The sequence below is a fragment of the Spermophilus citellus genome, assembly GCF_964194105.1.
Source record: "Spermophilus citellus genome assembly, chromosome: 12".
Classification (NCBI taxonomy): Eukaryota; Metazoa; Chordata; class Mammalia; order Rodentia; family Sciuridae; genus Spermophilus; species Spermophilus citellus.
In genome coordinates, this window is record NC_138198.1 from 122,881,749 (window position 1) to 122,906,858 (window position 25,110).

Consider the following 25,110-nt stretch of genomic DNA (forward strand, 5'->3'; position numbering starts at 1 on the left):
GTGCAGCTCAGTGGTAGAGGGCTTGCCTAGCAAGAGTGAGTCCCTGAGGGCTGGGGCTGGGGCTTAGCGGTAGTGCACTTGCCTGGTATGTGTGAGGCACTGGATTTGATTCTCAACACCTCATTTAAATAAATAAAATAAAAGTCTATCAACAGCTAAAATAAATATACATTTTTTTAAAAAAGAGTGAGTCCCTGGATTCAATTCCCAACAGCAAGGGAAAGGCAAAAAAACAAACCAAACAGGGGCAATAGTCTTCTACATGCTATGTGCTATAAAAGGTGTTTGAGGATAAGAAACCAAAACTACTTTTCCCAAGAGATTCTAGATCATTTCTGTGTAATATGGAGAATGCCATTAACAAGCTTACCCAAGCAAGCAGGGGAGAAGAATAGGAGCTCATCAAGCCTGAGGAATGTTTGGGAAGGCCATCTGAAGGAGAGGATGCTGTGCTTCAGAAATGCAGATTGTGCACATGGAAGACAGTGGTCTTATTGAGAGCAATGTCAAATACGAAGGTAAAAGAAATCAACAAATAGATTGGCATTCCCTTTAGCAAGGAATGCTCAGATAACACTTTCAATATATAAAATATCTCTGAATCATCCACCATTAGCAGATATTTATTATTTCTCATTGGTGGCCAATTTTCTGGTTACTTAGAGAAGAGTAGAAATCAGAATAAGTATTTAGAGCAAGCCCAAAGTTATTTATTTAACGTGTTTTACAAATATTGCCTCGTTGTCACACTACTGTATTCAATTGAACTCATTGTATCACTCAGTTATCTAAGGAATAGAGATTCTAAGTAATTTCAAAATAAAGGTAAAGTTATCTATTATGTATTAGAAGTAAGATTCAAACTTAGGTCATCTATCTTCATATTTTCTCACCAAAATATACTATTCTACAATCAAGATCCTAACTCAGGATGAAGTATGCAGATGAAATAAGGCAGAAATAAGATTTCTGTAACCTTGGTTACTTATTTTATGTTGTATATATTTACTCTCCAGAGGGCAAAGACTGCATCTTAAATTTTCTTATTTTTCTTCTCGAATTCTAAAATAGCACTACCCATGGTACCTATACGGTGATACGATATCAGTCACATGCTCAACTTGGGAAAATGCAGTCACACGTGTGAGAGAGAAAGGAGGGAGAAGTCTCAAGAATGAAGGTGTTTGCCCACTCTTCAATGTGAGTATTACTCTAGAGTAAATGAGGAGGGTAACTGAACCAGTGATACCTCCACCAAGCTCACTCCTCTAGCTGCTCACAACATGAGCATCTTGGGCTTTGAATGTAATTCCAGGGACTCAAAAATGCATAGCTTTCTTTAAAAATATCTCCTAAATGAAAGGTAATGAATTCATTGAGTGCTCAACTGAAAAACTGTGGTCTATTCCAAGGCTGGGGAGAAAATAGACTTCAACTTAAGTCTCTATTTTAGTCAGCTATTATACTCCTGTGACTAAAAGACCCAACCAGAACAATTGTAGAGGAGGAAAAATTTATTTAAGAACTCATGGTTTCAGAGGTCTTAGTCCATAGAAGTCCAGCTCCATTCCTCAGGGCTCCAGGTGATGCGGAACATCATGGTGGAAAGGTGTGGCAGAAAGAAGCAGCTCACTTGATGATTAAGAAACACAGAGAGAGTTCTTCACTTGCCAGACACAAATTTATATCCCAAATCCATGCCCTCAATTCTTACCTCCTTCAGCCACACCCTATCACTTCAGTTACCACTCAGTGAATTTGTATTTGGGGATTAATTCACTGATTGGGTTAAGACTCTTACAACCCAATCACTTCCCCTCTGAACCTTCTTGCATTGTCTCACACATGAGCCTTTGGGGGACACCTCACATTCAAATCATAATCGTCTCCAATGTTGAGATATCCTAAGGGATTTTTAAGGGAAATAATTACACAGTCATGACTCTTGGAATCACCTATGGATTCTAACTCTTGTCACACTACTGTATTCAATAAAGAAGTCCTAATTGAACTAATCGAGTGGGTACTGAGTTATGGTGGGTCTGGGGTCCGTGTTAGTGGCACTTGGCTAGGGAACCAAAGATATCTGAATCTGGTTTAACTAAACACTCTTGTAACTCTCCACATCAAGGTTGTAAGAAAGAAAATGACCGCCTTTCCTCAGGTTACCCTGAGGTACCATGTTTCTTCAGTCCTGAAATAGTCATGACCTTGCTCTAAATAATCACTAGAAGTCACTAGTGATGCCTGTGCATTAGGAATGCACTGGTGTAGCACACAGAGAAGTCCTGTGGGTGCATCCTGGCAGTTCAGGTAAGGGATCAGGAATGAAGGTAAACCAACAAGGGAAGGCACCTTGTACTAGATGCAGTGTATTTCACTTTATCACTTAAGTATTTGTTAGCTAAATGTGAAACAGTCTAGGGCTTGGAATCATCTATGTTCTAAGTTAAATTTAATATTATATATTTTTTAACCTATCACTTTTTAAAATTCTGTAACTTTGCTAGATCTGTGTGTATTCTTTTGACTTTGTTTACCTGTTTTAACACACTCTTGATGGTTGCTAAATGCCATCATGAGTTTACCCAGCTGTAAGAGTTGCTAGTGGATTTGCAGCTTCCACTTGCTACTAAGCTCCAAACTTATTTTGTAAGTTTTTAGGTCACTCAGGGAGTAGAAGTTGAGCCCAATGCTCAATGTCTTTGCTGTCATTCTGACTAGTTGACAATCGACATTATGTCCTCAGATGGCCCTTTGAAGTTCTGACAACACCGCCTCCATCTCTCAATACGCAGGAAGCCAGGAAGCTGAACATGGAATAAGTAAGTAGCATGAAATATCACTAAATTATAAGAACTAAAGTTCTTTATTTCTCTCTTTTATCTCAAGCTCAATTCCCAAAGTCATAGTGATGCATTATTCCTTTTAAAGAAAGTTGATTTAATAATTAAATCCTAAAGTAGGCATGTAATATAGCTAACATTTATGTCCCATGAACCTACCAAATCCACTCTCTGTACTATCAAAAATCCTATCCTAATGAGTGAAATACCATTTTACTAAAAAGACAGATTTTCAGTTTTATCCTGGTCCCCAGTTGTATCTCGGTAAAAAGCAATTTGGATCACGACTTAGATCACAGATTTACTTTCTAAGGAGCCATTTTGGCTATGTTTGCATGGTAATAAACAGAAAGAGTCTTTCTTATAGATTAGATTGCAATGCATGTGAATTTATGGAGCAGCGTCTTCATTTTTTAAAATGGAGTTGAGCTAGCTCATATTTAAGTTCCCCTCCATAATTAAAATGCCATGATTCTATGACTCTGCAGTCAGATCAGCATCTCCTTTTTCTAACAAAAGGATCAGAACTCAGGTAAAATCTAAAGTAGGTAGCAAAGGTGGCTCTCGTTCTCAGTCGCCTGTCACAGTGTTTCCTGTACATTCACAGAACACATCTTGTTCTCACAGAGTCACGGGTGTGCTTTACCAACTGCTCTAAATTATTGTTCCCTTCAGAGCTGAGCGTTTGTAAGGGGAACTTGAAAACAGGAAAAGTCTTCAAGATACCAATGATTAATTCCCAAAGGTGAAACTTCAACAAATGTTGGTGGTCCTTCAATTGTCATAGCCTGCCTTATCTGCTCACTCCTTCTGGATCAGCTTGAAGTTTTGTAGAATTTAACTGGCCCTAAAAACATTTAATTCCTTGTTCAATTTGACAATCAGTTGAGTAAAAGGTGTCAAATATTTATTCCCTTTATTGGTCAATATATGGCTGATTAATGTCATTTTGATAGTAGACTTGACAAAAATAATGCATTTAAATAATATTGAGTTCGTTTTACATTATTTTACGGTGTATCTGTGTGCATACAGTGGAGTCTGGCAAACAATAAATTTCAGAAGTTTAGGGTCATCACTGTACCTTTTGAGGCCCTTTGTGTCACATTAGAACACACTGTGACTCGGGTTGAGTATTTGAGGTTCTAAACTATGCATACCAAATATTGTTTGCATAAAAGAAATCCTTTTGGTTATAAAACATCTCCAATTTATAGCTCCCTTAATTAGAAGGCAAAGATGACATTTTCCAGGACACCATGCCCTGGTAAATTAATAAATTTCATTTTGTTCACATTAGGCCTCCCAGATAAATGAGGTTACGTGACTAAATGTATTTTATAATTGAGAACTCTAGTTTTCTTTAACAGTGAACACATTAATGCATTCATCAGAAAGTTCCATTAACATATGCACACGAGAATTTGACTAGATATTTTCTTTTTTTTCTTTATCACAGGAGATAGGAAAAGGTTACCACTAAGGCACTGTTGACAATGGAATTGATATTTATATTAGTTATCCAGTTTCAACAAAACCAGTATTATCTGAGGCAAACCAAGATATGGTTGCACTACAAAATTTTAATTATTTTGCACTAAGGTTAACTTACAGACATAACAGAGAACAAACATGAGGAATTGCTAAAGAATCATGTTAAAAGGAAGAAATAAATGTCAACCTGTAATTGCTTCTTAAACCATATATTCACTTTGCCTTAGCAGGTGGCACTGAGAGTCACTGTCAAACGATGAGAGGGCCTGAAACTCTGGGTGCTTTTATTGTTATCATTGTTGTTTCTTTTTTCCCCCTTTCTTTTATTTTTCTTTCATGTCTACTGTAGACATCTTCAAGCTCCACAGGATTAACTTTCCTTTGAAGGACTTGGATGAAATTTCCTGAATAGTGTGGTCACTGGAACATTTTGATAATTTTTTTTTTTTTGATTGTGGCGACTGCTCTGCTTTGGCATTTTGAATGTGTTCTCCAAGAGCCTAAGTGTTGGAAGCTTGTCCTATCATGACAGTGTAACACACAGAGTCCAGGGGGAGGTCACTGGGTCACTGAGGACAATGTCATCCGGGATTAAGGTGGTTCTTATGGGACCATGACTTAGGTATCATGAGAGAAAGTTATAAAACACTACCCTGGACTCTCCCCAGGCTCTGGCTTCCTGTCTGGCCATATAATCTCTCCCCCTCTTAATGCCTTCCACAGCGATATGATGCAACCAGGGGCCTTCCCAATAGTTGGTTCCATGCTATTTGGACTTCAGCCTCCAAAACTGTGTACTAATTCAACCACTGGTTAGCATAACATTCACCGCATTCAGTTGGATCGCATTTGTCCCACCTAACAAAATGCTTGATTAAGACTGATTTAAACAATAAGAATACTTAATATGTCACCTAAAATTCCCACTGGTGCTTTGGGTACAGATTTTTATAATGTTGTCACTTACAGAGAGGTTTCCACCTTGCTTCAAACGCCGGGACCCTAACTTTTATCCTGAAATTTGTTCCCAGAGGATTAAAAAACAAAATCGGCCACCGTGGCCTCCAAAGGCTAATCCAAAAGCAGGTAGGAAGGTGACTGTTTCCTTATGGGTCCACTTTTATCAGAAACAGATCTTTCCAGTAGCCCAATAGCAAACATATTTTGTGAACCATAACAGTATCCAAATCATTGGCTGAAAGAAAGGCTTTCCCAATTATGATGAATGTTGAGACTTGCCTTTTGTCACCCCAAATACAGAGGCAAATATGAGAATCTGCTCTCAAGAGGAAGATTTAAGTGAGGATGGGGCTGCAGCTCCAAGCCCTCCCCCTGGACACACACTGGAGTGTTGATTATATTCAAGACACTCTGAAAAACTTCCTATTTTCTATTTCTGAATCCCTACAGCCATTCCATTAGGTGTGTTCAATTTTTATCCTCATTTAGTAGATTTTCAGGTACATTTATAAACTCTTCCAGACAATGCCAAAATGCTGGTATATGAAGAGTCCACCATGATCCACTTTTTGTGCTCTCTGCAGAACAGAGGCTATTGGGGTAGAACTTATAATCAATAACTGAGGCCTACCCTGGTTCGTAGTTGCAGTGAGACAGAATATTGCATGTCAATTATGCAGGGCGATTTTTTTTTTTTTTTACAGAAAACGGCTATAGTTTTATCCTGAAGTAAAATGATTATTATTCCAAAATTAGAAAGAGGTAAGTTTTCCACCCACTGAATGAAACATGGATGAATATAAAAAATAGTAGAAAATTCTGGAAAATGGAATTTTATTTGTTATATTGAAAGCTGGCTAAGGTGTAATGTATTTGATTATAAGGTATTTATAAGATTACCAACTTTATATTAACTTTATTTTTTGGTTAATTATTATTTTTTATTTTTTCTTTTTAGTTATACATGAATACACTAACTTTAGTATAAAATGCAGATGGGTCCTCAACTTATGATGGTTCAACTTATTATTTTTTGAACTTAGAATAGCAGGTGCTCAAGCAATGTGCATTCAGTAGACACTGTACTTTGAATTTTGATCATTTCTCTGGCCAAGTTTACATGGTTTGCCACTCTCAGGATGCCAGGCCCTGGGGTAACCACATATCTAGTTGGGCACTCAGTCACCAGGGTAAACTCCCCATGCTCTTGAGCGCACTGCGTCACTAACCACAATACTCTGTAGGACAGGGCGCTGAATGCATTACAAATATACCATATTTTCAGTTTCTGTGGGGCTTATCAGGTTGTAATCCCATTGTAAATTGGGGAGAATATGGATGCAAAGCTGGAATTTGGCTTTTTTTTCTGATAATGTTACAAAATGTTCTTCTGTTATTGGTTCATTATGAATAAAATGTTGTAAAGTATTGCTCTCTATCTTTTGAGTAGAACGCAAATATTATATATTTTCAGAATTTGCTATAGCATCTATAGAAAACTAATAAAGTAACTATCTGTGAAGTAGACTGTATTCTGCTTTCTTACTCAAGTTTTTTTAACAAAATTTTGACTGTTTCCAGTTTCATTCAATATACCATTTCTGTCCTCCAAGCTAACATTTTCACTTTTTCTCCCTCCTGTCTGGATGCATGTCACCAAGAATAAAATCCTGACTTTCTAGATTCTTATGGGCACTTTAGCTGACTTATTATTCAGACTTTTTCCTTAATGTATGGAAAAAAATACCTGGGAGCTGAAGCCCAAAAGCTTAGCATAAACATCAGAGGACTCTTCACTGCCATAGACCAAGCATGGTTGGGTTTCTCTCTGGGCAATCCATGGCCTGGACCACAAAGGATTTCTGGAAAATGATTGGTCTGTGCATGCCTTTTTACTAGTGGTAACAAGGCCATGGTCAACATCACCAAGAGATCACCAAAAACACCTATGGTCTGGGGATGGATATGCTAATTACTTTACTTTTGTCATTATACATTGTCATGTGCATCTGTCAAAAAATCATGTTGTATCCCATATACATGCATGGTTATTATGTTTCAATTAAAAATAAGCAAACAAAGATTCTCAACATTCTGCATAACTGAGATTTTCCTTTGCCAACCGCCTGGACTCCATTGGACTGGTTCATCTCCTATCTCTCGAGGTTCATCTCCTATCTCTCTAATACAAACTTTTTATTATCATTATTATTTTTTGTAGTTGTAGATGGACAGAATGCCTTTATTTTGTTCTTTAATTTTTTTAATGTGGTGCTAAGGATCAAACTCAGTGCCTCACACATGCTAGGCAAGTTCTCTGTAAATTTGGGAGCAATTTACAGAGCTGCAGCCCCAGCCCCTCTAATACAAACTTTCGTATGAAGATTTGCTGTTTTATTTTTGTCATTCCTGTTCAAAGATGGTTCATCTCCAGGACCTTAAACCTGACCTTTACTACCTCCTTTCAACATCTGGTTTCAGGGATGATGCAGGAATAATGTCAACAAGAATCTTTGGGAGACTAGTCCTCTGTAGCCTGGATGGTCTCAGAGATGCTAAGATGCATATTCTTATCTTGAATAAGGACAGGAGCAACAGTTTGGAATTTTACCAAAGCCCTGAGCTCCCAGGAAACAGTGATGATGAAGATACATCCATCCCTTTATCACTTGGAAACAGACAACCCTCCCACAGGACCTCGCTGCCCAGGCCTCCTCCTTACCCTTGTTCAGCTGCCTCTGGGCTCCTCTTAGGAGACATTCCTCACTAGTAACATCTTCCTATTGCAGGAGCCTGAATAAAATCATCTTAATTACCTACTACATGCTTTCAAATCCAAACTGTTCAATAAAACTATCTCTATATTAAATGAGATATAAAATCTCTGTGAATCTGCTGCCCAAACCCAGCCCAAAACCGTGTGGTCACTTACCCTGTCTAGTAGCCTGGTCTTCTCCTCCAATCCACTCATTTCTTTCAATTTTTGCATTCTAGTTCAATTTTTTAAAGTTTCATAGTGCATTTATATTCCAAAGAGTAGATGTTTAACTTTTTTATTATTTCATAACTATACCTAAGGAATTAATATGCCAGCTTATCTCTGGAAGGTTGCTTTTTGATTTTGCATTGCACCACTCTTGCTGCTAGGGGCACCTCTAGGGCACTCACTATACTGCAGTGTATTGAGGTGTCACAGGTTATTCACCCCTTGTTCTATGAATGTGCATCACTTAGCAGAATTGCCAGTTTGCAGTGTGTGAGGAAAATCCAACTGGTACCATCTCAAATGCTGTTTTTCTAAATGATGCATCAACTTGCAATCCCAATATAAATATTTTATGAAACTCTATTAATTCACTCACTCACTATATCGGTGTTAACTTATTGAGTACTGCCACTCTGATGATGCATGTGAAATATTAATTTGCATTTGCCTGGTTATTTGTGAGTTACCTCGTCTGTTTTAGTCCTCTTCCTTGAAATGACACCTGTGAGTTTTGACTATTTATTTATTTATTTGATTTTTTTATTAGTTTGTAGAAAGCCCTTATATCATTCTTAAAAACCTCTGGTCAGGTAGCTGTTGAATAATTAGCCTAACATATGCGGCACCAACAGAATCAAACAAATGAGAACAAACCCTTAGCAGCGAGTCCATTTTGGTTTGGCTGTGAGACTTTCCAAGATCCCTTTATTCCAATGCTAACCCTGAAGGAGCACCTGCCTTCTGGAGTCTATTGATCTTGTGGGAGAAAGAACAGAGACAGCATAATTGGCTGATTGCCCCGTTTGTCATTAATACGCAACACTTCCATTCACATCATAGAAGCCAAAGCAAATCAAAGAGCTGGATATCAATACACAGATGATTCAAAAGCCTCCCTTTGCCAAGAGGGCAACATTGAATAGTTAAAAACAATAATAGACTGTACGTGGTGAAAGCATCATGGAGTTAGTTGCTTGTCCTCTCACTTTCTAAACTGGACGTCCATACCTTGTGAAAAAAATCCAGGAGGCAAGCACTCCACCAACTGAGCTATATCCCCAGCCCTTGAGTACAATTCTGTTGTCTGTTATTCTGAATATACACCCAGAAGTGGGATGCCAGATCGTAGAGCTGTTTCTCTTTTCAATTTTTCAAGGAATTTCCATGCGGGTTATCCATAGTAACTGTAGGATTTTATATTCCGACCACCCGTGTATTAGGGTTCTAATTTTTCCATATCTTTTCCAATGCTTCTATTTTTGTTTTTACTTTTACTTTTTTTATTTGATTGTTTGAAAAAGTCATCCTAATAGATGTGAAGTGATATCTCATTGCAGTTTTGACTCACATTTCTCTGAAGACTGGCGATGATGAGCATCTTTTCATAGCACCTTCAGACATTTCCACCCCTTGCTCTATTGGAATCCTCTGCCCATTGCCTACTGAGTTATCAGTTTTGTTTTTTGTTACTGCTGCTGTGGTTGATGCCTTTGCCCTCAATCTGCAGCAGGTCCTCACGTACAGTGATATTAGCTTCAGGTGAGAGGTATGGCTTGCAAAACTTCCTCCCATTTCATAGTTCTCCTATTCACTGTGGGTCACTCCCGTCCTTGTGCAGAAGGTTTGGGTCTGGTGCAGTTCCACTTGTCTGTTTGTTCTACTTGTTGGTGCTCTTGATTTCACATGCAAGACATCACTTCCAAGACCTCTGTCGTGAAATGCTTCCATTCTGCCTTCCTGAGGAAGTTTCACAGCTTCAGGTTTCATCTTTAAAATTGTAGTCTATTCTCCAAGTTGATTTCTATATATGGTGCAAAACAAGGGTCTAACTTCATTTTTCTCTTTGTGGATTCCAGTTTCCCCTGTCTTCTACTTTGAAGAAGCTATTCTTTCCTCATTGTGTTGTCTTGGAACTCTTACAGAAAATAATCTACTGTTTTAAGGGATGAGTGATTTAGTACTGGGGTTTTGGTGTTGATCAACAGAGGATTTACATTTCTCTAGAAATTGGGAAGAATGCTTTAGGACGTCTCTCTCTGTGACATCAGCAGTGGTGTTGTGATTAACAGTGTCTTCTCTTTCTAGAAGCTTACACACTCCCTCAGCCATGCCCACGGTAAGTAAACCAGTTCACACATGATTTTGAAGACGTCCTTCTCAGTTGAAATAGCACACATTGAATTTCGATGCAAGAAGTTCAGGCAGTAAATGGTGGGCTTTCAAAATTCTTAGGGGGAAATTTTGCCAATAAACCTCTATAATTTGTGATCTGAAAAAAAAAAGGCAAAGCTTTCCTCTTTTAAAGGTGAGACTCCTTCTCTAGATAGAAAACAAATCATCACAGGAATTTGGGACAATGGCAAGTGGCTGCACACAATGATCATAGTCTGCTTCAAAATCATGAAAAGGGAGAAATGCAAGATTGAAAAGAAAGAACCAACCCAGGGAATCATTTCTTTAGCTGGAGGAAAGAGAGGTTAAGAAAGGAGACGTCAGTGACTCAGGCCCCAGGTGTGAAGGAATACAGATTGATCTTTAATTCCAAGTGGCACAATAATCAGGCCTGAGCTGAATACAGGGCTCATAAAGCTGGTGGTAAGAGAGGGGACGCTGAGGACATTCTGCCCTGTGGTGGCTGGTGGCTCCAGCTCTGATTTCTGCCTTACGTTCTCAGTTTCTGTGCCTGTGTTCTGCGCTATTTGGAAACCCCTCTCCTAACACTCCCTCCTCAGGGTGAGCTGCAGGATGTGTGAGCTCCCTCGCAGCCTCTCTCTTGCTGGAGGTCCCGCCTGCATCCAGTGCTATTGTGACACCATCTTGTCCTTACATCCTCTGACACCAGCCTCTTCTCCCCTATAATCTTCTTCGATTTCTTCTTATGGCTTCTTAAATTCTTCCCTTGTGCATATTGATGCATAAGGGATTTTCCTTCTGCATACTGATGTTCGTAAGACACCCCCCCACTTCCCATTGCCTCTGGACAATCAAGCCCACACTCAGGTTCTGGACTCCCCCACAGGGTGCTGAGAGCATGTGCCTCTTTAGTTCGGATCTCCATGTGACGTCAGCAACCCTCTATTCCCCCTGCACTTGACATTCGTGTCATGCCCTGGCCTCCTTCATGTGCAGGTGAACCTTTTCTTCAGGAGCCCTTTCACAAGACAGCACCATCCATTCCTTAACAAGAACAGAAAACGAGGATGACCCTCATCAATTTCTTTATCTTTTTCATCAGTTTTATGTGCACCTTAACTAAGAGTCATGCTAAGTAATTCGGCAAATCGTCTAAAACACATTTCTCTATTCATCATGGAGAGTCTGCTAAGCTGGACAGCATTTCTCTAAGTATCAGTCCAACGTTCTTCTATAGGATGTCAAAGAAAAAATTACACCAAAAGAGACTTTACTCTCACTTGGGGCATTGAGATAAGGAGAGGCCAGATGTGGCCTTGAGCCAAGGTGGGGTGCTAAGACCTGGGGTAGGGAGATCAAGGACCACCTGTTTGCTAGTTGGTTTCCTCTCATCTTCTTGAAAGCACACAGTTTTACACTCAGAGTAGGACTCCCACTGAGCTTAAGCTCCTGCAATTCCAATGAACTGCTAAGGCACTGTCTCGCTCTCCAGGGAGCTTGATGATCAGGCTTTCAGAAGGAAAATTTCCGGGAGGTAAAACTGGCAAGAGGCCTTGAAAAGGACTTAGACCTCAAAACTGCAGAGGAAGATTTCTGTAGTTAGTGCTCTAGGGAAAGGGAGGCCAGGAGCAAGAAGACCTGGGAAGAACCTGTCGAGTTCATCCTGGCTGAGGAGAACTTTAACACTGCATGCTCCACAGCCTGCAGTCTTGCTTCCACATCGATCCCCTCACTGATGTCCCATGATATTTCCAAACCTTCCACCTCATTGCGTCTCTTCCAGGCTGAGCAGTCCTGCAGGGACCGCCCTCCACCTGCACCATGTTGCCTCTGCGCCACGTACTCCAATTCTCCTGGTTGTTCTCCTTCGCTACCTTTGTCTGTTCTGATTCTTCTTCCTGGAATACTTTTTCAGGTGCTACTCTCCCTGGACACCTGACTTAGGTTTCATCACTAATAAGCCTTTCCTGGGTCCATATCAGGGATCCGCAGCGTCTCCCTTGCCCTGGGCTCAGGAAGACTAATGCTCTCTCCAGGAGGAGGCAGGAGCACCTACCACCAGCCTTCACTAGGCTTTGGGCCAAAGATTAGAGAAGTAATGTCTCCACCTTTGGGCTACTGACCACTGGGGAGATGAACACACTCAGGATGTACCTAATACAGAAAAGGGTGTAGGGAATAAAAAGTCTGGCCCTAGTGATGAAATCTGGAGGGAGAAGTATAACATCTAATCTGACTCTTAAAGGAGAAAAGTCAAGACCATCAGGTTCATAAACGTGAGGAAAACATCCAAACAGATGGTGCGTCAAGATTGAAGACCTGGAGGAATCACAAAGCCTACTGTGAGTGAAGCGCTGGGAGCAAATCGGCATTGACATAAAACATGAAAGTCAAAGTCGTCAGTGGCTGGGAAATGGGCATGGCAAGGTCAGGCTTTGGGACAGAGAATGAATTCCAGGGAACAAGACAGAATGTTGGTAAGGTGGGGGCAATTGGAATGATCTAGCAAACATCAAGACAGGATCCGAGGATATATAGTTATCAGGGATCCTTGGGAGTTTCAAAGATGTAATTTGCAGCTTTCATTTTGATTGTGTATTTGGGATCATTTTGATGACTGCCCGATTCCTAACCACTGCCACGTAATTTCAGCAGCTGCATTGGGGAGGGTGATTAAAATGACAGACATCACCAAGGAATACGCTGTTAATTGCCACAAACTATAGAGAAAATAGAATACACAGAAAACCAAGAAAAATAATATATTTGCAGTAAGTGAAGATCATATGGTAAGGTACAAGTGAAAGTTTCATAGAAATTCCAATATAACTAGACAATCAGGAAGAGAATTACGTGAATCCCTCCCACGTGGCAGTGAATATGAATTCCAGAGAAGAGCAGACACCCGTAAAGCACAAACCTGGTGGAAGTGATTTACATTCAGCAAAACATCACTCATCAAATTCAAATATCACTTCCAATTTTAATTGATTTATAATTTGACTTCTATTTATTTTGTAATTACATTTCCATGCTTTTGTTTTATACAAATTATATCCACAGAGGTTTGTGTACTTATGTATCATAATAAAAACAATTTCTTTAGCCTTTTTAGATCTATAGGGATTCATTTTATTTTTGAACATGCCAACTCCTAGAGAGTTCACATTGCAATTTTGAGGTAGAAAGCCCGAGGTCTGTATGGGGATGTGGGTTTACTGGTGAGAAAAAGAGGCCATATTTTAATTACTAAGTGCCTCCTATGCTTTCTCTTGTTATATGGACTGACATTCTTTCCCTCAAGCCAGACTATGAGCTGATTACAATCTGAGTTTATATCAATTGTGTTTTTTTATTCTTTTTTTGATGTTGATGAATGTTTATTTTATTCATTTATTTATATGTGGTGCTGAGAATCGAACCCAGTGCCTCTCACATGCTAGGCAAGTGCTCTGCCACTGAACCCCAGCCCCAGCCCTCAACTGTGTTTTTGTTAACCCATAAATCTGTAGTTTTGAGCAATTCCTGCATTTTCAAAATCCTCCTCAAACATGTACAGTTGTGGTCTCTGTTACTGACACACTTTGGAGATGACAACCAGAAACAACTCTGATAGCTACAGTCTCCTTTTCAAAACAATTATTGTTAATAATTTAACTTAACAAAACGTATCTCCATTTCATTTTTAACATCATGTTTTACAAGGGCAACATGAACATCATCCTCAAAGATAACATCTGCTGCCAAGAAGCTGATTTGAAGACAATTAAAGGCTGAGGAAGCCACAGTCTCGGAGCATCCAGATGTCTGAATGTCTTCTCTGCCTGGCCTACATCAGCAGAGCTTCCTTTAGGGCTCATCTCAGCCTCAGCTCTGCAGGTAGGACTCCAGAGTCTTCCAGAGCAAACGAGATGCCACTCTCCTGCCTCAGCACTAAGATGAGGAACAGGGCTCTCCAACACAGGGACTCACTAGTCATAAAACCTGCTGTTTGAACATAGAAAGTTGAAGTCACCACATAGCTAGAGATTTTTAAGTACCTTAACGCTTCAAATTTATGCTTTCGCCTGTGAACAATCTGATGAGTGCAGAGTCCCCCACCTTTCCTATCCTACTTTAAGTACCTCCTCCCCTGAGGAGCTCACGCTTCTTCCTCCATCAAGCAAAGTGGACTTGGGTAGGACTTATGAAAAGAAGGAAAAGAAATCTCCATTGGAATACTGTTTTACACCCAGAGACCAGCCAGCTTTTGGTAGAGGTTACAGAGAATGTACTCTGCCTAATTGCCCATCTGTATGCTACTCCTTCCTAAATCTCACAGACTTTACCTAATGTCCCTCGCTGGTCTGACAAATGGTGGATGTTGCCCAGTCCTGTACCAAGGAGGGAATCCAAGTCCACTTAGATCACATTATGGTTCACACTCCGAAAATCAAGAACCAGAATGGAAAGAATGACCTGAAATTTCAGTCTACCCTTGATATATTTGAGAGTATGATATCCTGGAATATCTAGGAGAGACCAGATAGCATAATACACAGCAGATCCCCAGCCAACGCTCAAACCATGAACAGGCTACTTCTGCTTCACCTGTAAAAGGGAAGAAAATAACAGTAACTGCCTTGTAGGGTTACAACAAGAGTTGGATGTATCAGGAATGGTGTTAAAATGTAAAATGATCCCTCAGAATGATATTCCCCTCACAATTAACGTTCCATGGTTGTAATAGAAAGTGAATTTTACACAAGTACACAGAAAGTCCTTTATTTCTTCTCACAGTCAGCTAAGAAAGATCTCAAAAGTGCACGAATATGAAGAGGGGAAGGTCTTCAGGGAGATGCTTTCTTACCTAATGGAATAAAATAATTTGCAAAAGCAAAGTGAGAGAACTTCACGCCTTAGAAGTACAGGCTCCCCGGCCCAAACTGCAAGATATCAACACTAATGGAACCGATAATCATTCTTAAAATTAAAATTGAAACAAAACTCACAAAGTTCCCAAAGCCCCATGTGTTGCTTCTAGACACAAAATAAGACTGGCAGTATGCAGCTTCCCCCAACACCCGCAAGACCCATTGTCTCCTGACTCAGACTTCGCCCCAAAGATAACCTGAAATAACCTCCCTCAATTGATTTCTCTTCTCCGGATGCCAAGAATCCTTCTATAAGATTATATTGTACAAAATTCAGCCTTGGAGGCATTTTAATGAAAGTTCTCTACCAGTAGGAGATATGCCAGAGGAGAGAAAACACTTAGATTCTTAGATACTCCACAAATAAAAGGAGTATTGTAATCCAAAGAAGGCCACTGAGCCCTCATTAAAAAGACTGAAAATTCTTCTCAGGAAGAAGGCCACTTTTTAAGACGATCTTCTTAAGACATTAAGTCTTAACTTTGAGAACTTGAAAAGAGCAAAAATGGAGAAAATTTTCCCTTAAATAGTCCATATTGATGAGGAGTTTGTTTTTTGCATTTGAAACAAGCCAACCTAATCAAGAAACACTGAGCGAAGACCCAAGGAAGAACGCAGGATCTTAAGTGTGTCTTAATATCTGAAGAGCCTTTTAGTTTCCCATGCTAAGGATTTGTGGCCTCCAAACATAACTTTGAAGTATTGTGATTCACACAAACATAAGTTTGATCAAATTGAATATTGTTTTTCAGGAAAGCTCAGATTTTAAGGAAGGAAGTTTTTAAAAGGCTCCTGGAGCATTCAGAGACCAAAGGATTTGATATCACAAATTAGTCTCCTTCAGAGAGGGTTAGGGATGGGGTGGGGAGCACGAGAAGCACAGGAGGGTGCTGAAGCCCTACCTGGCAGCCGGGAAGTTGTGGTCCCAGGAGGGGGTGCCCTGGAGAGAGGTCCTGAGGACCCCTCTAGTCCAGGACACTGCCAAGGGACTAGTGCTGCAGTCCAGCGGCAGCAAAATAATCCGGGGGTGAGGAGCAACTTGTGTACATTGATACAGCAGGAGTGGGAGCCGTTTATTGTAGGACAGGAGGGGTATGTATACATTCCACACAGCTTATCTAATTAACATAAACTAGATACAGCAGTCAACCAATCAGGAATCTCCACACTTAATGGCTCGCTGGTGTTACTTCACAAACCACTCCCCCTGGCAAAATGCCAGGCGCCATCTTGACTTTTTACAGACCCTAAGAGACTAAGGCAGTTAACCCCTGCTCTCCCTCTACTCCCTTTGTTTGACCATCTACTGGGGTTCCAGTGGCCCACTGGAAGGGAGAGGAAGACCCTGTGGATGGAGCAGTAAGTCAGGGTCCTGGGCGATGCCAGGTGAAGAAGGCGGAGGATGTGGAAAGCCCAGCTGCAGGTGGCCAGCATAGCCGCCTCCCCACACTAGGTTTCCAGGAAATGGAAAATCAGACATTCTGTTGACAAAAATATGAAGCCTTCCATTTATGTTATTTTCTTAAATGTTTGTGTTTTTAGTAAATAAAAGACAGAATGACTGTGAATCATTTTGATGAAGTTAAAATTTATAAGAATGGAACCTGTTACACTAAAACTTCTTCATCTTTTTAAGACTACCCAGTGTTCACGAATAAATATATCTAATGGGATGATAAGATCAGGCTGTAAGCCAAGAAAGAGATCAAAGGACTAACTAAGTCAAAGCTAAAATCTTTATTTTCTCAGGATTTAGTTTTGAGTTTTCCAGCAGCAAAATCCAGAGTTTAGAAAGGTGGGAAGGAAGAACATCTTTGCCGACATCTACCTATGGTTAAATTATTTATGAATTTCTAGATTTTAAAAAACTATGTTTTCTAATTTTGATGTTAAATATCAAATTCCATTTTAAATTAACATGTGATTTTAAAATGTATATTATGTAATAAAACTAAGATGTTTAGTATTTTACCTTGTCTTGGATAATTTTTTTTTCAAGAAATGAGCACTGTTATTAGTAATATAAACATGGAATCGGGGACAATGCATAGTCTAATTTCCTGCAAATATTTGCTTTTCTTCACTAAAACAATGTAGACGAAGTATTAAGTAAATGAGACAGGAATTTAGGATTGTCATTACAATGTTTTAGGGTTTAAGTGAGTTCGAATTTTATAAACTTAATGCTCTAAAAATGTGACTTTATTAAACAGAATCCATAGGATCTATAAACTAATATTTAATTTAATTTAGTGTGTGCAGGTACTTTATAAACCTTTCAAAAAATTGTTATTTTGTGTTTGGGAGTTGAGCTTCATCACTGAAATGGATATATATATCTTCAATACTCTTTGACATTTTGAATTTCATGCTAGGAATTCTTCTATTTAAAATTAAAATGTTTGAAATATAAGGACACGCAGAATAAAGTTGGATTTTGTTGCATTATTCAAAAAAGATCCTGACTAAGCCTCTATAACTTGTTTCTGCATATCTTCCCTACTTGCCATGAGAAATTCCGAGAGAAATCTCAACCCCTGGATTTCCCTACAGGAAGCCTAAGACTGGTGCAAATAACACTCTCTGAGCGAATCACTTGGAGTGATACATGGCAAGCATTGGAACAATATGAATAATAGAATAGTAAATCGCATGGTGCTTTAAATGTGGAGACATTTCCTATCATAATATAAAGACCAGCTGTGGCTCTGACAAGTTTTTCTACAAAGAAAGTTTGGCTAAGTTAAAATTTAATTGAATATGCAAAAACAGAAAGTCTACTAATACTAGAAAGTCGAGAATTGCCGCCAGAAAGGGCTTGCTCAGTGGGAACTTCAAGACATGAACATTATGAACTATCCATTTTTACAAAACTATAGTTGGATTTTAGCGGCAAATTGAAAGATTCGTTTTTTTCTTTCCAGTTGTCTCCCAGATGACTGGCAGAAAGCCTTGCCCCTCTCCTCCTACAGTTTAATAAAGTCATGGATACAAAAGAATAGAAAGAACAAGCACCCAAAGAGTATCAAAAGAATTTATGACTGAACTCTTCATAGTATCATTTACCTCCAATTAAAGAAGAAAAGACAATATTGAACAAAACTATCTATCATGATAGAGCATCATTGGCTGTCAGCAGAAAAAAAGTGATTAATTGCTTATTTGTTGGTGTTCTAAGGACAGAAATACTTCAGAGGAAATCACAAGTCCATTAAATAGATTATTTTCTCATATTAATATGATTTTCAAATATTTTAGGAAAGAATCATTAACATGAAAGAAAATGGAGTTCACTGAGAGAAGCCAAACATTTTAAAAGGAATATGATAATATTAAGCAGAAGTGGAAAATGTAAGTATGAACTCTATCTTCAAAAGACAATATACAGTTCTTATGCATGGTCCTTCTGTCCCCTGAAATGCCTAGAAACAAGGCCATCCTAAGGCCAAACCCCATTTCCCACCGACAGATCCAGAGCTCCTGGTGGATCCAGAGTTCTCTCTGTCCTCAGGGAGCCTGCAGCATGCCCTAGGATCAGAAGGCAGAGTATTTCCAAGGTTAACAGGGTCTGTTAAATGTGCCTATGAATTGTACCCATGGAATGGAGTGTCCACAGTTGGAGCATCCAAAAGGGAACCAAGGCTCTACTTTATTGAAAAACATTAAAGGACATGAGTTCAAATGAACCTCTCAACAAAGTCAAAGGAAATAATAAGGTATTTTAAACTAGAGAAAGTATAACGCTTCATATACCTTAGAAACACATTACAGTGATAGAATTCTGTGAGAGAACAGAAAAAAAAATAACATGTGAAGACCTCCTCATCTGTAGATATTTACATATTGAAATGCCCACATTTCTGAAGCAAGAAGAATTTGGCCTTTTTAGGCCAAATTGTTACTGTTACTCTCCTATTAAAGTTGAATTGAGTAGTTAAGGGTTAAGAATTTATGGCCATATTTTATAATTTATGAACAGTATCATAACATATAAAAGAGCTTAGATTTACTGTGTTCATATGAATAATTCATTGCATTATAAAAATTATTTTGCAATAGGAGACATTTATTTAAAATAACAGATAATTGAAGTACTTTAAAAGGAAATACATTTTTTTGAAAATAAAGAGGAGGGATTGGATAATGGAAGAACAGTTGGAAGAACCTAAACTTCCTGTGTACATAGAGGAATGTAGCACAGTGAATCTGACCATAATGTATATCCACAAGACCCTAATTAAAAAAAAAAAAAACTAAATAAAAAGCAGAACGATCAGTAGGTACAGGGATGGAAAGAGGAGGGGTAAGGAGGAAAAGAGGAAGTAATGGGGACTGAATTAGAGTAAATTACATTCCGTGCTTTTATAATTGTGGCAAATGAATCCTAACATGGTTTATAACTGAAAAGAACCAATAAAAATGATAATATATGTAGACTGACTTCGACATTATACAATGAATGCTTGAATCAAAATGTTGCATGGTACCTCGTTCTTATGTACAAATTTCAAGTTTTTATCAGTTAAAATTTTAAATAAAAAAAACCCGTACAATAAAAAGATTAATGTATGTAAAAATACTTATGTTAATGGATGGGATCAAAGATAACCTAAAAATGAGAGCTGAATGTTAGGGAGACTTATAAATTGAGTGATAACATTTGCAAATGGAGTTAAAACCATAGAAGAGAACACCTCGGATTGCACCAACCCACGGTGCTTTCACTTATCAAGAGAAGGGGCAGGCCAAGTCCAGCACCTGAGGCAGCTGTGGGACCCGGGCATGGGGGAACGGACACATAGGGCCTCCCTCCTGTCTCCAAGCTCCTCTCTCAGCTGTTCTTTGCTCAGCAGCTTGATGACAACATTAATAGAATAGTGACTACCTAGGGGTACCCTGTGGCTTTTAGCCTGACAGAAGGAAGAGAAGGGAGGAAAAATAGTTTCCTAGCGGTAAGAGAGCTGTCTACAGGTCTTGTACAATCAGTTTTAAAAGTCAACGTCTCTGCAAAGTGTTTGTCTACAGTAAAACTGAGGTGTCTGCCATGTAAATGACGTGCCTTCACATTCCAAGTTCCCTCACTCACAACCCGGGGATCACAAGCTTCCCTCCCCGAGGAATGTCATCGATTCCTGTTCCTTCCTCCATTTCCTTCCAAGCGTGTGGTTCAGAGTGAACAGCAGTCATGTTTGAATCCTGCACCTGTGGCCCCTCTCCCTCCCAGGAGTTTCAGAGCACGCCATCATCTCTGATACCGCAACCAGACAGAACTCTAAAGTCCAGGCCTTGCTGTCACTGAGAAGCTGTGTGTCTGTTAGAAAATTCATTTACTTTTCTAAATAACATTTCTTAACTGATGAATGATGATAATAAGAGTTACAATTTCACAAAGTCAATTGAAATTACATGGCAAGCATGTGGAACATACCTGAATAAATCGAATGCCAGCAAAAGTTCTGCTGGAATCATCACCATATATTGTTATTTTTTTTTAATTGTCCTAAAATCAGAACCATTAAGGAATAGAATATATGACACTTTTATTTCTGAATCTTTGGTATTTAATATTGTGTACTCACTACTGTTCACAAATGAATGCATCAGTAAATTAATTCAATGCTTACCTGATAAAACTGTCTTCTAGATTCCTTCTAGTTGTGGAATTATATGACTCAATATATGAAGACTATTTTACCCTGGATGAATGGCAATTTGGGCAAAGAAAGCTCAGAAACATTTGAACTCACAGAGGTTTGTACAGTTTTCAGCCACTTTCAAGAGAAAATGTTTAGGATAAATTAATTCTAGCTTTAAATAGACTCAGTTATAGTAAATGAAAGAAAACACAATTTTCTGTGTGGTTTAAACTCATAATTTATGTAGAGGGGAAAAAAAGCAACCTGGTAAAATATGTAGGACATTATTTCATAACAATCTATCTACGTATTTAAAATGTGCTGAAAATGTAAAGATAGTATGAACATCCCGCAGTGTCCATTACTGGTGGTTAAGCAATTTCATTCACAGAGGAAAATACAAGTAATTTCAAAAGGATGTGTGTGTGTGTGTTGTGTGCATGTGTAAATACATACATGCATATATAGAGAGAGAGACAGGCAGAGAAAGATAAAGACAGAGAAAGAGAAATAATGTCAGCACAGATGAAGATGGATATGGATACAGATTGTGAGGAACACTTTCATGAAACACAGGCCTTCTTTGCATAAGAATGTAGTGACCCCAGGCATGAGCATTCTACCTGGGAGATGCTGTCACTCCAAAGTCAGTGCATGTATGTCAACTGGAAAGTGACAGGGCTGAAACAGAATCCTGCAAAGCAGCGTGGAAAGTAAATGAGCTGATGTGGACCCAGGTGGTGGTTTCTGGGGTAGTTCCATTCCCAAAGGATCTCAAAGCCTAGGAGCTTCCGTGCTCCTCACCTTTCTCTCATAATTGCCTTGTGGTCAGGAGATCAACAGCTTTCCCTCCAGCATCACCTAGTCACAAGGAAAAGGACAGCTAGAGTCCTGAACCCCAGAAACACAAAGTCAGACAGACAAAGGCTCCAGTTGAGGCCCCCTCTTAACAGGAACTGTTCTGGAAGCTCCGCCCCACATTCCACTTTCCAAAGCTTAACCCCCTCACTGCAAAGACCATAGGGACATGTGGCCTTTCAGCTGGAAAGAACACCATCCAACATACTCTCGGTACCGTTAGCAAGGGAATAGCGGCAAATGGGTGTTGGATTGGTGTGTTGGAATCTTAGCGGCCAGCGAGTTTTTCATCTTTTGCATTGCTATGTTTTACTGAATTATTAAACAAATAGAACACATCTATTATTTAAAAGTCAACACTGGTAAGCTCACCAACATTTTTTATTAATAGAGATTTTTTTTCTCTTTAATAATAGTTTAAGTTCATAGGAAAATCGAGCAGAAAATACTCCCCATACTCCCCAGCCCTCCATGAGTGAGCATAGACACATCGTGATTGACCAAAGTCCTCAATTTTCATTAGGACTCGCTGTGTTACACATTCTCTGGCTTCTGACACTTCTGACACGCCTTTCATCACGCGAACCTACATTTGTAGTATCATACTGAAGAATTTCACTGCCCTAAGCCCCCTGTACTCCACCTATTTATCCTTCATTTTACCCAAACCCTCTCTACCAGAAAATTTTTCTGTCCCCATGGTTTTTCTACTATGTCATGTGCTTGGAATCAAAAACTTATGTAGGCTTTTCAGATAGGTTTCTTTCACTTAGTGATATGTATTAAGGTGGCTTCATGTGTTTTTACAGTGACAACTCATTTGTTTTTAGTGCCAAATAATGTTCTATGGTGTGGCTATCTCACAGTTTATACATTCACCAACTGAAGAAGATATTAGTTGCTTTGCAGGTACAGAAATTATGAATAAATCTGCTGTAAAATTCATGTGCAGGTTTTTGAATTGACAAAAATTCCCAATCATGACTTAATTTTAGCCACATGGCCTAACAAATTTTGGCAAAAATGTCAAAGATGTTAAAATTTTTAAGTACTCAAGAACAATTAAATTTTGATATTGGAATTGGAATTAATTTGTCCATCAACATGAAATGCAATTTCATTGTTTATATCAAACACGTCCTTCCATGGTGAAAATATGTATGGAATTACCTATTTAATAAAATATAATTAATATATTATTTTATATTCATATTAAATAGTTTCATATCTATCCAGTTTTACTTTCTGCGTTGATATTTGTGTATATATTTTGAAATACACAAGACACATCTTTTTATGTGAAGCTGCATATTGCCATAATAATGATCCTTTATTTGAATTTTATTTTTAAGTTATTCTAAATCTTTCTCACTTATTTTAGAAACAGATCATAAATCTTTCTCTGTCTAAATCCTTTCCAAATAAGTTTACGTTGCAGATTAATCACTTTTTTGTTTATGTTATCTGTTCCTAGTATCTAATCTACTTCTACTTGCTCTGAGCTCATGTCAGACAAATCTAGATGCCTCATATCATCATTCAAGTTCCACCATGCCCTGGAGTCCCTCAGTCAACTTTCTTTAGTTGTATAGAATTCCAAACCACTTTGAAACTGACTCAACCATTGCTAGTGGCATGTATGTATTTTCAGTTCTTGGTTTATAATATCCCTTCTCTCCACTCCCTATTCAAGTCTAACTTCTTCAAATGCTTCCAGTACAAGGGAAAGTTCCTATTGCCATTCTTCAGGTGTCCAATAAACTCCTACCCAATACTCCAGAAGACCTTGGGCTCTGTCTTTCTGAATAGTGTACTTCAGCTCATAACACATACTTGGTACCCTGTTTATTGTATTGTTATCTAGCTGTTTTTGTATGTTTGTCTTCTAACATCATCTAGGTCCCTGTTGGGATCCCATGCATTATGGATAACATGGTAGATAATCAATACTTGCTAGGTTTTTAACTAGTTGATGATTGATTGCTATCATTTATAAACATGCTAATACAAGCTTTGTTTTGTCAGCTGGCTTGTCCAACCTATCTATACCTGTAGATTAATCCCTTTCTAGATTCTGCAAATGACCTTTTTTAAGCAGGCAGGAGGAATACAATCCAGGTCAAAAGTGTTTTCATTTATTTGGGATATTTTGCTGTGGCATTGGTAGACTTATCTTCTGAGAATCTTCCAGTAGTTAGACTGGATGGTTCTCTCTCTTCCTCCCATGTGCTGCTAAATCACATCCCCCAGCTAGGTGGACGTGAGCAGTACCTCTCTTCTAGTGTTCCATCTGGTGTGATGGGTTCTTTCCCATGCACAGGCAAGTTCCTGAGAAAATGGATGCTATTTCTCTTGATCAACACTGTTTTCCAGGTGCCTTGTGAAATACCAGTGGGCTCTGAATAGCAGCCTCCTGAAGAGCCCATGTTTTCCTAATATTTGCATTGGAGTTTGTGCCTTGCTGTTGAGGCTTGCACTGATCACAGTCCTCATTTCCTTCTTGAATAGACCTGGATTTTGAATAGATTTTGCTTGGGAAAATTTTAAATATGGTACTCTATAGTTTTTTCTCTCCTCCTTTAAAAACCTCACAATTGGCTTTTTTTTTTCCCATATCTAGAGAAGCTTCAGTCTTCAATAAACAACTCATCTCGTTGCCAACAGAGACCCAATTCAGTGAAGGCACAATGAGTCTAGCCTGGAGTTAAAGTTAAAATAGAGTGATTTTAGCACATTTGCTGTCCAAACATCTCCATGCTCCAGGTTGTATCACAAGTGGGTGAACCTTTGAGGAAATTCAGCAGATTGTGGGTTTTCGTATCACTATAATCTAGCAGGTGCTTTAAGTCTCATCATGGTGCTCTTCACAGAGGTCTTCATAGTAAAATTTGTTTGAAAAAAAAAATAATTTCTATTTTTAACTGAATCTCAAGCCCACCATGATCATGAACTAGCTCAGAATTTTCTATGTATTCTAAGCCTTAGGTTATTGCACATATTCATTGCTGCTTTTATTTACTTCTAGCTTGATTATCTATATTAAATACAAATTTTAGCAAAATACTATTTCTCTTTTTCCTTTATTCAATCTTAAAATGACAATAACATTTGTCCAAAATATGTTCAATTCTAAAAAGCTTTTTCCTATTTGACTTTCTTTATTCATAATGGGAACAATCAAATTTCCCCCAAATTTACTCAAAAAGTGAGGAATAAATTTGAGAAGTGAGCAGTGGTGTTTTCTCTTCTCGAATCCTCTATTTTAGTCAGATTTTTCATTGCTG